General features: G+C 41.6%; 1 pseudogene; it reads left to right on the top strand.

Moving 5' to 3' along the window:
- The first annotated feature begins 7,826 nt into the window (after positions 1-7,826).
- On the top strand, positions 7,827-8,305 carry LOC147426737 (uncharacterized; annotated as a pseudogene).
- Positions 8,306-15,272: the final 6,967 nt, after the last annotated feature.

The raw sequence follows: 15,272 nt of genomic DNA, 5'->3' as shown, positions 1-15,272 counted from the left end.
AGAGTGTTGGTGTAGGATCTCAACCTCTCTACTTGCTTGGAGAAGGAGAGGGAGCTCTTGCACTTTGCACTTCACACAATGAGAGTGTGTGTGAGTGTGTGTGTGGGAGAGTATACCCCCTAAGCAAGCCCCCTACTTGCTTTGGTCAACCCCCCCTTGTAGCTCATGCTTGAAGCTCATTGGACCCCTCTAGGCCTAGCCAATCATAAGTAGGAGTCATACCAAGCAAAAAGGGTAGACTTGGTGTTGGGGGTCTCCATCATTGCATAGATCCAATGACCAACAAAATTATCAATCCGGATGGATGAGCTACCCGACTAGGTCATGGAAAAACTCACACGATTAGTGAGCTAATCATGGCAACACAAATGGTGACTCTACAAGGTGAGCTTCTCGACCTATGGAGGAGCTAAGCCACAATGATGGGCAATCTCCATATCCACTTCTCTTCACCTCAATGTCAAGACATGGGTCCTGTACCCTAAGAACTAGGCTAGGCAAGGACTACGGACAAGGGCCGGGCTAGGCAGTGTGGACAGGGGATACGTCTAGGGCAAGGGGCTAGGAGCCCACCTATAAAGAGAGGTTGGGAGGAGGATCCAGAGATCCCTAGTTGCCTAGTTTCTTACATTGGTATCAGAGCTCAGGGGAGAGAATCCATGGAGGGGAGGGGAAGGAGATTTGCATGGCTTCTCTCTTTCTCTCATGCGAGAGCAAGGCCTCTCTTCTCTCATGCGAGTTCTCTCTCTCTCTCTCTCTCTCTCTCTCTCTCTCTCTCTCTCTCTCTCTCTCTCTCTCTCTCTCTCTCTCTCTCTCTCTCTCTCTCTCTCTCTCTCTCTCTCGTTCCCATGGCAGACACCTGACAGCAGCCATGGCGTGGGCAAGAACCCTTGCCGAAAAGGAGCGCCTCAACGAGCGCATCACTTTTCGCTTCTACATGTAGGTCTGAGAGGGGCCGTAGCGCTTGATATGAGTGCCTTCGCCTTCCCCTACTGCACAGTCATTGGCCACCATCGCTGGGCTTGCCTTTCTTTTCACACGGGGTACCCTAAGGCCAAAGGCCTTGGGCAATTAAATTGGACTAAGGGAGGCTGCCCACGGGCCAACCCCCCCCTCGTAGCATGGGCATATGGCATCTCGACAGAATTTGGATCTGCTCAAGGCCTCAAGCATGGCTATTGGCACAACCATATTATACAGCATGCTTAGCACAATCGAGAGGAAGCAAAGTCAAGTGCTTCCGCATCTTTGGAAAGAGATTTTCCGGTCCCAAAATCATCGATAATTACACTTTGATCAAGGATTGCACTGGGCAACACAAAGTGTTAGCCAACTTCCACGAAAAAAACCCGACCAATAGCATGTTCTAACGATGCTCCAAGGGATGTGCTAGTGGTTACACTGGACTAAGATTCAACAAGAGCACAAGGATTCAGACCAATACACAGGTTTGAAGTTTCATGTTTTTAAGGTTTTCTCGTTTTATGTATGATGTCAATTGCAGGGGATATTCCAGATATTTGCACAAGTTAATTCTTGCTTCAAGAATTATTCTTGTCCAATCAAGGTAGCCGTGAATGATGATGCACCACAGGTTGCTACCAATTGGTATTGTTATTCAATTGCATTTAGGAAAGTACATGCAATGCCTGCAAGGGGTATGGTACAGATGTTGGCATGGCCAACTAATTCTTTTTTTTATTGCCAAGGTATGCAATAGCTTTTGTTTTGGTTTGATTATGCTTTCAAACATGCTATGTAGCTCTTGCATGCAGGCACAAGCACAACTTGTGACAAGTTCTGTACGTAGTCAATTTTTTTCCACTGCTTGGTTTGCAAAAAACCACTGTTTGGTTGAGAGATCAACATGGAGCAGGAATTGACTACACAATATTCAAGCCATGCAAAAGGAACTGATACTTACAGGGATCGGCACGGCCAATAATTCTTATTGCTCAAGGGTACAAAGTTGTTTGGCAGGTGTATAGGATATACGACGGCGTCTGTGCAGATATGGCTATAAGGCATCTTTGGAATGATTTTTTCCTTCCAAATTTCATGACAATTGGTTACAGCAACGATCAGGTTAGCCAAGTTTACGTTTTTTCTTGTTCAAACTTTACTTGGCAATTATGTCATTGTGCAAAGCAAAGTGCTTTGGCAATTTTATACTGAAGCACGGCTTCAGGGAACTGGCAACATAGGGATCTCAGCTCACAGAATCCCTGCCAGTTTAAATTGTGCAAGATACTTACAGTTTTGGTTCTCATGGTTGAGGCCATCACTCTGCGCAAGGGCTTACCAGTCTTTATGGGGGCATGCTAGTGACGTGAATTCAATTCAGCCGCTTCATGCATTACGCTTCTGATAACACACTCGCCACTCTGTCACGGACAGAGTGCGGATGGATTGTTGGCTGCTAACAACACTCAACAATACTAAAAAGAACCTAAAATTTCATCTAGATTCATCGACAAGGTGCCCCTTTCAAGTCATCCTCCTACAGTCACGACCCTACATGGTAGCTGATCAATATTTAACTTGTGCTTTCTGTTGTCTCTCTCGATGAGAGCGTCATACAGACAGATTGTGGAATGCTTATAAGATAAGCTACAATTCAGGCATAAGATGTCTACGAGCACACATTCTGGGCACACACACTACAAATTTACGGAAAGTTCCTCAACCCAGCATGCTCTTCTTTTATCTCTCTTTCTTATTTCTTTCGAGAATAGCAAAATTCTTCTAAAAAGCTTTCGATACATATTCTGCTCGTGAGTCAACTTGAGCCAAGGTGCTCTAACTCACAGCTAGCACGTGGCTAAGATACTACTCAAATTAGTGTTCAATTCGTGAGTCAGCTTGAGCCAAGGTGCTCTAACTCACAGCTATCACGTGGCTAAGATACTACTCAAATTAGTCTTCATCCGTTCATCGATTGAACACTATTTTGCATAAGGGCTTTGTGCCAAACAGGCTAAGAGCTAGTGTTAAACCTAGGATAAGATCCACTTATTGGTATTCCTTGGACGATTGTTCTCAAGATCGAACAACACTACCAGTGGAGTACACATTGACGTTAATTACCAAGCAAGCGTCTTGTCATTATGGATGCTTAGGGTGTCATTTCTGCACTACATGTTTTCAGTGCGACACACAAGTTGAGTTTTTGCTAATCTTCAAATCACAGCAGCTGATCTCTACAAGAAAGTATAGATGTAGCAATCAGTTGTGACAGCATGGTTGTCCATAAGATCTCGGAAGTTCACTTGTGTGGGTCTCCTACTCTCTCGATAGCACTACGGAGTGTCTATGGACATACTGTTTTAGGGCAAGGCCCAGCGGGTGATTGATACATCACCCCATAGGCATTAAGGATCACAATCTGATCTGCATTGAGGATCACAGTTGATCTCTCCCAATTATACTTTCAAGGAAAGAATTCCGCAATCTACCAAACGTGGTAGCGGACGACACACTTTTCAAGTTGATTACAATCATTCTGAACATGGTTGAATATATTGGTTACCGTTATTTGCTAGTTGAGAAGTTTCTACAAAGGATCTTACCAAAGGGTTGCCTATGTAGATTTTAACCAAAGGGGTTGGATTTCAAGGGCAACACCCATGGTTCCCAGTGAAATGCTGTTTCTCTTTTCAGGTAGGAGACGTGCTTCTCTCCATTTGAATACGGGTAAGTGAACATTACGTTCAAATTTCCAGGTACGCATCTATTGATTTGGTGTTATTCCATTTTTTAGTATGCTTTGCTTGGTTTTTCAAGACGTATAAGTACTCTTGAGTGTTACAGAGCCATGCCAAGGGCATGTCGGCACAAAGTATTTTGGGCCAAGTGTCCAATCTACCTTTCTGCCTTATGCTGTTACGAACCTACTTGTAAGGTTCGATTTGGCACATGTTGTCACATGGGATACAACATGGTCTAGGAACTCAAGGAGTTCGGTTTAGCCAGTGTGGAGCATGATAAAGAGGGTCCCTCTCACTCTTGTCGTAAAGTGTTTAGAGCTACCTCCACACACAGGAACATCTTGTACTTGTAGGATGTTCTTTTTCAGACATCCTTAGTTGAGACATATTCCACATGTGGAGAATATGAGTCTCTGGACTGACATTGGCGCCATTATTTCAATTCTGTGTCACGACAAAGTCCCTAGGTTCTTGTCACATCTGTTTTCTAGACCATTTTTAGTATGACGTATCAGGAGAAATTTCGGTGGCCAGAAATTGTCGAATACTTAGAATGGCTTGTTAAGGTACAAGTGCTGCTAAACAACATTACAGATGGTTGTTTATACATATAGGAAATGAAAAAGTTTCATTGTTTGTACCTAGAAGTGATCACTGTTTCACCTTCTATTATGGTTCAGACATTTCAACAAAGCTTGCAAAAGTTTGCAAATGAAAGTATTTAGTTTCTTTTTAGAACTATTTACATTCCTGTTAATGTGTGCTAGGCGCATCACATTTTGCCATAAGTATTGGCAAGGCTCATTATGGATATACAGGTTCGGGTTAGTTTTTGCTAAAGGCATGTACACTAGGTGTTATGGGCCCTGGTGTTTAGCACAGGCTGATTTGGAACGGCATGCATATTCCTCAGGTTGTTGCTTATGAAGCATTTTGCACTCCATGTGCACTATCTCTATGAGATTACTTTTGAGTCTACGAATCACCAATAGAGGTCATGGCTGGGTTTGGGTGTTTGTGGATTTTTTAAGTTTACCACGATGGTTCTTTCGCACATTGTTGATTCCTCAACAATGTTATACACTATTGTGATTTCCCGTTTACCAGTCTATCCATCAACGAAGAATTTTATGCGCCGTAAGGCAAGGGCATCGAGCTAGAAATTTTTATTTTATTTTATTTTCAATTGTCCAAAAATGCCAAAAATAGGTCGAAAATTAGCCGAAACGGTAAATATCACTCGAAAATACAAAAAATCACCAAAAAAAGCTTAAAAAATCCCAAAAATTTCTAGAAATCTTAGAAAATCATTGGCAATCACAATCAAACACTTTTGACACGCAAAAGCACACTAAAAATAGCAGTTTTTATCAAAAATGCCAGATTCAACAAAATCATTAACCTGATCTCCAGAAATAGTAAAACGCTCAAAATCTGGCGAACGAAATCCCAAATGCGCTTGAAATCAATCCTAAACACACATTCAAAATAGCTCGTAAAGATCGCAAGATATCAATTTTTAATGAAATTAAGCAAAAATCAGCAAAAAGTTACCAAAATTTGCAAAAATTATCCAAAAAATAACTTTAAAAAAAAAAACTTCTTCACACATAGGGGATTATTGTAGCCAAATAAAATCACAAAAATCACATCAATTCAATTGCCATATAATTTGATCAATAAAATCCAAACTATGCAATTTAATCGGCAAAATTAGCGGCAAAACTAGGTCAAATTTGATGCATTTGCAGTGTGTAAATCCTTGTTTTGAGCTAAGAAATGCAACAATTAACCATTACACACATCAAATATGCAATAAAAAATTGAATTAATCATACACATTAAGCACTTTTTAGGCACACACACACACACTAATAGTTGGCAGTTTTTACCAATCTTAAGGTGCGCACACAAAAGGGTTAATCTTGTCAAAATTGCAATGTGATTTCACAAATCTCTAGTTGGATATGACCACAACACAAATCAATCATCACAATTGAAAAATCATTAAACACACATAGATTTTTAGGTGCACAATCAAAGGAAAAATAGTGCACACACACCTAAAGTACACACACTCAATTAGAATGCACACACACTTGATTTTAGTGCACACACACCTGCAATTGAACATTCAAGCATGCAATTAGATCAACTAGGCACACAATTAGCAACGCAAATTCACCAATTAGCATTTGAACTTATCAATTTCCTACGCCACCAAATCTGAAAAATTTCAGCATTACGACAGTGGTGCAACCAAAGTTGGTTCGAGCTAGAAAGTGATCTATGCCAGGAAAAGGTTGCAGCTAGGTGTAGTGCAGAAGTCCAAGGTAGGTATCAAGGTCCTGGGAAGCCAAAGGATAGATGGTAAGTTGTGACCGTTTTATGCGTGCGGGTTGATTGATGGTCTGTTCGTGCGCGGGTGCGTCGAGTTCTGGTTGTCGTGTGTGCAATATCGAGAATTGTGTGAGTCGAAGGTGCTCACTGAGTGGATTGGGGTGCTGTGTATGCCCTGAGCTATAGGAGGTAACTCCCTTTGTGTGCTGGGCGTGTTCCCCATTCGGCTAAGGGTCGAAGTGTTCTGTGGCAGAATTTGAAGCTGGCAGAGATGATGGAGCCAGGTCTTGGCCCCATATTTATAGGCGTTGAAGATCTCGAGGATTGGTTAGGAGATTTTGAGTTATGGCTGTTGTCGATGCATATGTTGACGGATACAGAAAAGATACAGACGGTGCCGCTATTGATGTGAGGGTGAACCAAGGTGTGGTTCAATGGTTTAAAGAGTAGTGATCGAGAATCATGGTAGAGGTTGCAAAGTCAGTTTTTGGAGCGGTTTCGAGAGGTGATTACTGCAGAGGAAGCCAGTGCAAAGCTAAGGGCGTTACGCCAAGATGTAAGTCAATATTTTTCTATTTTTGTTGAGCAATTTGAAGCCTGTTAGAGACAGCTAGAGGTAGCTACGGGGTGTTGTGGCCATGAACTATTCAAAGTGTCAAAGTTTTTGGATTGCCTGCATCCAAGAATCAGAGAAAAGGTGGAGTTCGATGCCGATAACTATGATGGGATAGTATGTTTGGCCAAGATAAATAACAAAAAGGTAAAAAGAAAGCTGGAGTTGGGCTTGCTGAAGCCTGAGAATTATGTGCCTATTACGGCGGTAATGTGTTTGATGGTTCAACCAAGGATGGTTCCACCAGTTCAAAATGCAGAGCCTGTTGAGGTAAGGCCGATGGTCAATTATGTGCCTTTGGATTTTCCTGTTTGTGAAGGGCCAGTGCTAGTGGTAGCCGAGCTTATTAGCAAAGATAAGCCTTGTGTCAAGGAGAACCTATGTGTGGAGAAAGTGACCGATGCCAGGAGCCAAGTGTAGCCTAAAGGGGAACTAAAGCTTGTCCTTTTTAAATCCTCATATGAGAGTGTAGCAGATGGTAGCCAATTTGCAGATGCAGAAGACTTGAAGGAAGAGGAAGAGAATGTGCAAAACCAAGACGGTGGCCTAGTTTTTTTGGAGCAGTAAGAAGCTGAGGATGCTGATATGGAGTCAGCCTATGGTGATGATGATGATGGTGCAAGCTCCATCTTTTGGGAGACATGTAAAGAGGATAGCTTGGAGGATGAGGATGCTAATATGGAGTCAGCCTATGGTGATGATGATGATGATGGTGCAAGCTCAATCTTTTGAGAGACATGTAAAGAGGATAGCTTGGAGGATGAGTCCACATCCTATGGCGAGAAAATGGAGCCCGATGAAGCTGAGATGGTAAGGGTGAAGCTGTTTAATGTTGTGCATGAAGATTTGTTGGTAGGCAATGTGAATGAACATCACGTAAAAGTGTCCAAGCGTGGAGAGGAGGACATGTAGATGAAGGTACTAGGCGGTACTGTGCTGATGGAGATGCTTATAAAGGTAGCTATGGAGTATGCCATGGTGGTACAACAGGTACGAAGCTTGGCCAAGAGGGGAAAAGATGCTACAGTCATGGAAGAGGAGCAAAGAGATGGAGTAGTGGCTACTAGTCTACCCTATGAGGATGGTAAAGCGGGGCCATGTTTGAGTTGGTGGAGGTAGATGATGGTAGGACTGAACAGAATGAGAAGGAAGGTTCTATTGAGGCTATGCTACAGGATGATGCGGTAGAGGATGATCCTATTTCTTCCCTATTTGGAGAGGCAATGGTAGGGCATGTGCTTGAAGAACATGAGGATGAAATGGGTCTACAAGACGTGATGGTTGAGCCATATGGTTCTACCTATGTGGATGATCTTGAAATGCGGTGGCCAAAGATGTTGCAAGCTTGGAGTGGAGTGCAAAGCTAATAGAAGAACCTTTGGATGAAGAACAAGTGCTACTAGTTGTGCATGAAGAAGAAGAACAGGTTTTGGAAATGGAGAAAATAATAACAAAGGTCTGCGGCTCATTATTGATGGATATGCTGATGGAAGTGACAGTGCAGTGGGTCATTCGCCACCTAGAGGAGTCTTTGGAGGAGATATCTTCTCTATATGGTTGGGAGAGGATTGCTAGTATGGCCATTGGGCAAGATAGTGAGCATGATGTTGCTCTATACAAACAGACTGGAGACTTGGAGCGGTGAAGGTGTACTAGCTACCTTCTATGTGCACCATTGGATATTTGCATGGATAAATTACTACATGGAGCTCCTAGAGAAGAATGGTGATGACCGTAGGTACGTGTTTGACCCAGGGGGATGATGACGGGAAATGCAGGGGGTTGGGCAACCTGCATGAGCAAAGGTGGTGGGTGACAGATGCCAAGTTTTGTACATATGTTAGGTGCTTTGTGGTGTGCAAAGAGTTTGTTTCGGGTGTGCAGTTTTTTGATGCAATAAGCCTGAATGTGGTTGAGTGTTCAACTGGGGGTGACAATGATGGTGCAGCCAAAGTTGGTCCGAGCTAGAAATTGATCTATGCCAAGCCAAGGTTGTAGGCAAGTCTAGTGCAGAAGGCTAGGGTAGGTACCAAGGTCTTGGGTAGCCAAAGGGTAGATGGTAAATTGCGGCCATTTTATGCGTGCGGGTTGATTGATGGTCTATTCGAGCGCGGGTGCATCGAGTTGTGGTTGGTCGCGTGTGAAATATCAGGAATAGTGTGAGTCGAAGGTGCTCACTGAGTGGATTGAGGTGCTGTGTATCCCCTGAGCTATAAGAGCGGCAGCTCCCTTTGTGTGCTGGGCGTGTTCCCCATTCCCCCTCTCCAATGGCATGAAAACGAACAATCCAAAAATGTTCAAAGCAACATAGCATCAACATTGCATTTCAATAACATAGCATCAACATTACATTGCATCATGGTGGAGTCTCCACACAATTCTACACATCTTTATATTCTAGGGAGGTTGAGAATACCACCTTGATTACCTTTCCATTGAAGATCGATTGAACGGTTGAAAGCTCTAATCCGTAGAAGCAAATTAGTGGGTAAGTTAGCAAAATTAGTGAAATTAGCAAGGGGTTAGTGTGAAATTGGAGTGTGTAAACATGCAATTGGCAAGATACAGTGACAAATTAGGGAATTATGAACACATTGCTTCATGCACACATATCCAAAATCCACAAAAACACACAAGTGAAATTAGTGAGGAAACATATCCGCTTATGCCACAATTACACAAATGTTGGGGGTCTCCATCGTTGCATAGCTCCAATGACCATCAAAATTATCAATCCGGAGGGATGAGCTACCCGGCTAGGGCATGGAAACACTCACACGATTAGTGAGCTAATCATGGCAACACGAATGGTGACTCTACGAGGTGAGCTTCTCGGCCTATGGAGGAGCTAAGCCACAATGATGGGCAATCTCCACATCCACTTCTCTTCACCTCTAATCAACCCAATCACACACACTAATGATTGCAAGACGCACACAACACTAATCCTATCATGCAACACACTAATCGCAAGCACACACATATAGATCTATCGAACACCACACTCCAATCAAACCTACATGCACACAAGCAAAAGAGGGCAATCACACAAGATTAGAGACGGATTAACCACTAATTAGTTACAATCTAGCTAATCTAAATATCAATAGCAATCATAAGAAGCATGAGAGAGGCATAGTGAAAGATAATAAAGCATTGATTAGTGTTAACCAAGTTACATGAGCAAGGAGAAGCTCAAGGACTCCATAGCCACACACCTCAAGAGCTCTCACCAAAGAGTGCTCTCAACAAATGAGCTTGAGAACCCTAATTTCTTTTACATACTACCTTATATACAATATGCAATGTCTGGGCACCCAAGGTCTTTAGGGATCCGCCACTTACTGAATCTGCAACCTAGGCACACTAACTGTCTTGTCCTTTACAACTAGGAACTCCTAATGATCCCTAACACATTAGAAATATTATAATGGCCTCAAATAAATCGAGAATTTACAATATGTGACCATTTTGGGAAAATGTGAAAAATGTGTAAGTCCAATCTTTCTGCTTCTTTCCATTCATCCTCGATGTGCATCCGTACGTCTTCGGTCTTTAACAACTCTTGTTAACTGACGTTGACTTAGTTAAAACTTGGGAGAAGTGTACCCCTTTCCCTTTTGAGAGAGAGGACTTGATAAATGCAAAATAATTTAATTAAATCTCTTAAATTATCATTGGACCCCTTGGGTGGCCAACCAATAATAGGCTTCAGGCACACCATGAGGGCAACATTAGGAGGAACTTGACAAGTGTCCCTCTTGATTTCTTTGTACCAAGCTTGCCTTGAGTGAGTGTGTGTGTGTTCTCTCTCATCCCCCCTCATGTAGGGCTTGCCCCCTCCTTGTAGGGATTGGGATTGACTTTTGCACATCTGAAGCCACTCAACTTTGGGCCCGGTTCTCACCACAAGCTTGGCCCTTAAGCCCCTCAAGCTTGGGCTGGGTTCTCACCTCAAGTACAACCCTAGCATATCAAGCATGACAAGCACCTCAAGCCCTCTCAACCATCAAGCACCTCAAGCATCTCAAGCATCTCAGTCATCAGGCACCTCAAGCACCTTAGTCATCAAGCACGACAAGCACCTTGAGCACCTTAAGATTGGGCTGGGTTCCCACTTCAAGCTCAGTCCTAGCTTACCTAAGGTCAAAGGACTTTTACACTAATTATTGGAGGCCTTCAATGAAGCTAACCCTAAGGTCTTATGCTCCATTGGTTAGCCTTTCTCTTTGATAGACCATCTCTCATATTGGGATAGATCTATAAGCTCATGTCTATATCTTAACCCTTGTTCTCGTTTATTCTCCCACTGATTAAATGATCAGTTTAATGTGAGAAAATCATTTGGGTTGGTTAGATATTATATTTTATGACAACCGTGGTTGATATGTATGTCACATGTTGAGTATTCATGCAAAATATGGTGTACTTTAGAGGGCAATAAATGCTTGAGGGGATATTGAGCGAGATTATGCCAAATAGGATAAGAGCAAGCGGAGCTATTTGAGAAATTTTTTGTGCTTAAGCATTGTCTTTGTCGACATGCGGTTCACTTAAGGAACTTCTAGGCCGGATATTTGCTCAAATATAGTCTATTAGGGAAATTTTGGACACTCAAATGGGCCCTATAAGATGATTCTCTCCTCTTCTTGAAGGCGTGCCCCCAGGTCATTAGAAAAGCTCTGGAGATTGTACAAATGTTCTCAGTAGCTTCGGGGTCCCAAAGTAATATAGAGAAGTCAAGGATGATTTCCCTATCGGAAAATGACTCATTTGACCCTTCTCTCTGGTCAGGGGAGATTGTCACAAAAGGGAATATCTTTAGACATCTGGGAGCTCCCTGGGGGGTGGATGTAACTCACAAGCAAAGATCTGAGTGGGTGCTTGAAAAATCAAAACAAAAATGAGTAGGTGGGAGTATGCTCTTCTCCCATTCCCACATCGGATAAGACTGATGAATGCCTTTATGATTCCTTATATTGCCTTCACTAGCCTGCTTCTCAAGATGGCTAAGTGTCACTCGAAAGAGTTCTTAGAACCAGTAAAAATATTTTTATGGAAAAATAACACGAAATCTTCCAGGCCATGGCAATGGGCCCGTTGGGAAACAGTTGCTTGACCAGGGAATCAAGGAGGCCTCGGAATTCTCAACCTTGTGGCCCATGCAGAAGCTTGTTGCACCAAATTTGTTGTTTCCTTGGCTAAACATGATCAAGTTTGGGCTGTCATGATCATAGATATGATAGAAGCAGCTAAACTTGTCTCAAAGGGTGGAAAGTGGAGAGGGGTGGAGATTCATGACAAACTGCTAGCCCCGGTGTGGTCTACCTTAAGACTGGGGGGCAGTTCAGGAGAATTGGTAAGAAAATGCAATAGAGCAACAGGAGTCTTAAAGTGGGGGAAGAAGCCAGATACTTCAAGAACTCCATCCTGCATAGTCCCCCTGGCTCTCCAAAGTTGTAGATCCGCCACAAACTCCCTATTGGATTGAGACAGCTAGGAAGCTGAATAATAAGGGTCTGAAACAGCTTGAGCACTTCTGGGACAGTGGCAACAAGAGTTGGAAAACCATTGACCTTATGGTTTCCCAGTACCAACTTAATAGCTTGGAGGTATTGCTTGTCCACAAAGTGATGAAAGAGCCTGACAATCTAGTGATGCCAATCCGTGATTCGGAGTTGGACTGGAATGCCTGGAAATGTCCCGGAAGCAGTCTATTGTGGAAACCCCATACTAAAAGCATTTATTAGACAATGATGCAGAAGAAGAATTGGTCTAGCCCCCTTAACACTAGTTTGGTACCAAAAAGGATACTTTAGTGTCCTTTTTTTGCAATTTAAATAAAATGGTATATGAAATCTAGAACACATCTCAAGAAATGCTTTTGTAAACTTATAAAATTTTATTCAAAATATTCATAGAAATTATAATCCCTCACTTTTGATCATAACCTCAATAGTAAATACACTCATAAAAAGACCCTACGCAAAACAGCATTGAATGTTTCATTAAAACTCGTACTCTAGCCTAATATAAAAATGAGCAGGGTACATGCAATAATCCATGGTAGCTACTTATATACGTGTTTGATATTTTTGCAATTGTCATGTGAGAAAAAAATCCTTTGTGACTAGAATTAAATATAGAAAACACTGTGTGTCAAATATGCAACGTTCACAAATTCAATCAATGATCATAAAAAACATTTAGTTCACCTAAATTTACAATATCTTATGATGCATATATACTAGTTTTATGACTCCATTACATAAGGTGATAATTTTTAATGGTTATGCAAGCCACATTTGGTGATTTATGGCATATCCAACAAACTGCGCATGTTGTAATTATGATTTTTTTATTTATCAAAGATAAGCCTTAAAATAAAGTCCATTTTTGGATTCTTCCATTCATCTCATTTATTTGTATACAAATACCTCATATGGACACAATTGGGAGGTTTATAAGTCAACTTTTGGATTCTTCCATTCATCTCATTTATTTGTATACAAATACCTCATATGGACACAATTGGGAGATTTATATAGACACTTTCATTAGTTTTTCATAGAAATGTTTTTTTTGCAAGAAATTACGCACTATAATTTTTTTTAATGAGCTTAAATTACAAGATGCGTAGGAGTTTGAACCCTTGAAAAATTCTTAGTCGATGGGTATTGACCTATGGATACATTATACACCTTAGTTTTTGTCCCATAACCTCATCATGTTAATGAAAGAGGCCTTGAAAGACCAAAATTTTCCTCTTTGTTAGCATTTTCAAGATTTTTGTCTTTTGATTATAACAAAAATCTAATCCCATAATTAGGTTATGAAGCTCAATTTCTTGCTATAATAAGTTTTTTCCTATACATACACCTTGAAATCTATGCAAAATCTTATTTTGATGAGAAGTTATGTTCAATTTATGAAAATTTTGTTAACACTGCACTAAATTTCTATGATTTTTTCATCTTAAAACCTATCATTATAATCTTAATTTGGTATTAATTTGGCAAAAGTAAAATTTGGCTATGTTTCTTCACCTCATAGCTGACCTAAGATATGAATGGGACCACTTAATTTTTTTTCTAGATTCACCAAATAATTATGAAAATTTGCTAGAAAAATAGGACACTTTAGTGTCTCAGGACATTTGAGTGTCCGATTACAGAACTAGTGTTAACAAGCTATGGAAAAAGAAATGGCCGGAGGAAAGGTGGGAGCATGTAATGGAGAACATTTGGAAGCCAAAGGTTCCGCAGTACATGAAGGTTTTCTTATGGAAGGTTGTTTGGGGTGCTTTACCAACATGGGTGAAGATTCAGGAGAGAGGGATTGGGTCAGATCAATGCTTGGGGTGCATGTTAGCTAGTGAAGATCTGGCCCACCTATTCATGGACTGCACAACTATAAAAGGCCTCGCACGGAAAGTATGCAAGTGGGTCTAGAGAACATGGAAAATTAGTTTTTTCAAGACTGACCTATGCCTTGGAGGGAAAAGTTCAGGTAGTCTTGCACTCCTCGTCAGCACTCAGATCGTCAGATACTTCTTCTTTCATAATGTATGGCAAACAAGGAACCGCCGTGTTTTTGAAGGAGGATTTGAGGTGGCAAGCTTCGCAGAAATTATACAAGAAAGCAAAGTGCTAATATGGGCACTCGGGCGCAAGCATCACTCGGAGGATTGGTCTAGGACTACTTGTGCCTTGTTGTTAGCAGGTGGAATGCCTAGGATGGGGGCAAATCTTGGCCATCGGTAAATAAAAGTTATCAGAATGAGGCGGGGTGGTAGGGGTGGCTGCCCTGATAGCCATTGTAATTATAATTCCTGGATGTTGTCATGGCTTAACATGAGCATGACAAAACCTTGTAAATTTTTGGGATGCTCAATATAATCCACTCACAATTGTGAGTTTTGCTATAAAAAAAAGAGTGTACTCATCAAGATCTATCCATTGGTGTATATCATGCCATTAGATTTCTTATACTCTAAAAGATTCCATTTTTTGATGTGCGTACAACTCCGTCTTATAAATGGAATCCCTCCCCACATTTATGATGCAGTGGGGAGGCCATAACTTCTACAAATCAACTCCAAATTTGTTGAAGTTTGGGGATTTAGAACCTACTTTCCAAGATCTTTCCAATGATATGCTGGTTGATAGGGTTTTGACAAAGCGTTTATGTACTTCACCGGGTTACCCACTTTGGACAAGAGAGGCAAAGTCAAAACTCCTTATAGGGCCCCTTTGAGAGTCCAAATTTTCCCTAATGAATGTCTTGTTTTTTAGTATATTGATTGTGGGTATGCCTAGCATAGTTGTGGCATGGGGAAACTGCTATTTGTTTGGGCTCGATGCAAAGGGAAGGACTCTCACTAAATGCTTTTAACCATGCTTGTACCTTGAAGGCAAGAGGCCTTAGTAAAGGTGTTAGGTTGGGCAAGAGAATGAACGGCAGGGAGTGTAGGTCACAATGGGTTACTGGAGAAACATGTTGTGGTTGGCAGTGCTCTAGAAGATATGTATGTCAAATGTGGTGCCCTTACGAAAGCACATAAAGTTCTTGATGAGATTTTAGTTCAAAATATTGTCCATTGGAACACGTTG

The sequence above is a fragment of the Adiantum capillus-veneris genome, chromosome 24 (genome assembly GCF_014529385.1).
Source record: "Adiantum capillus-veneris isolate H3 chromosome 24, ASM1452938v2, whole genome shotgun sequence".
In the NCBI taxonomy this organism is placed as follows: Eukaryota; Viridiplantae; Streptophyta; class Polypodiopsida; order Polypodiales; family Pteridaceae; genus Adiantum; species Adiantum capillus-veneris.
This window is presented reverse-complemented; position numbering and strand designations above follow the sequence as displayed.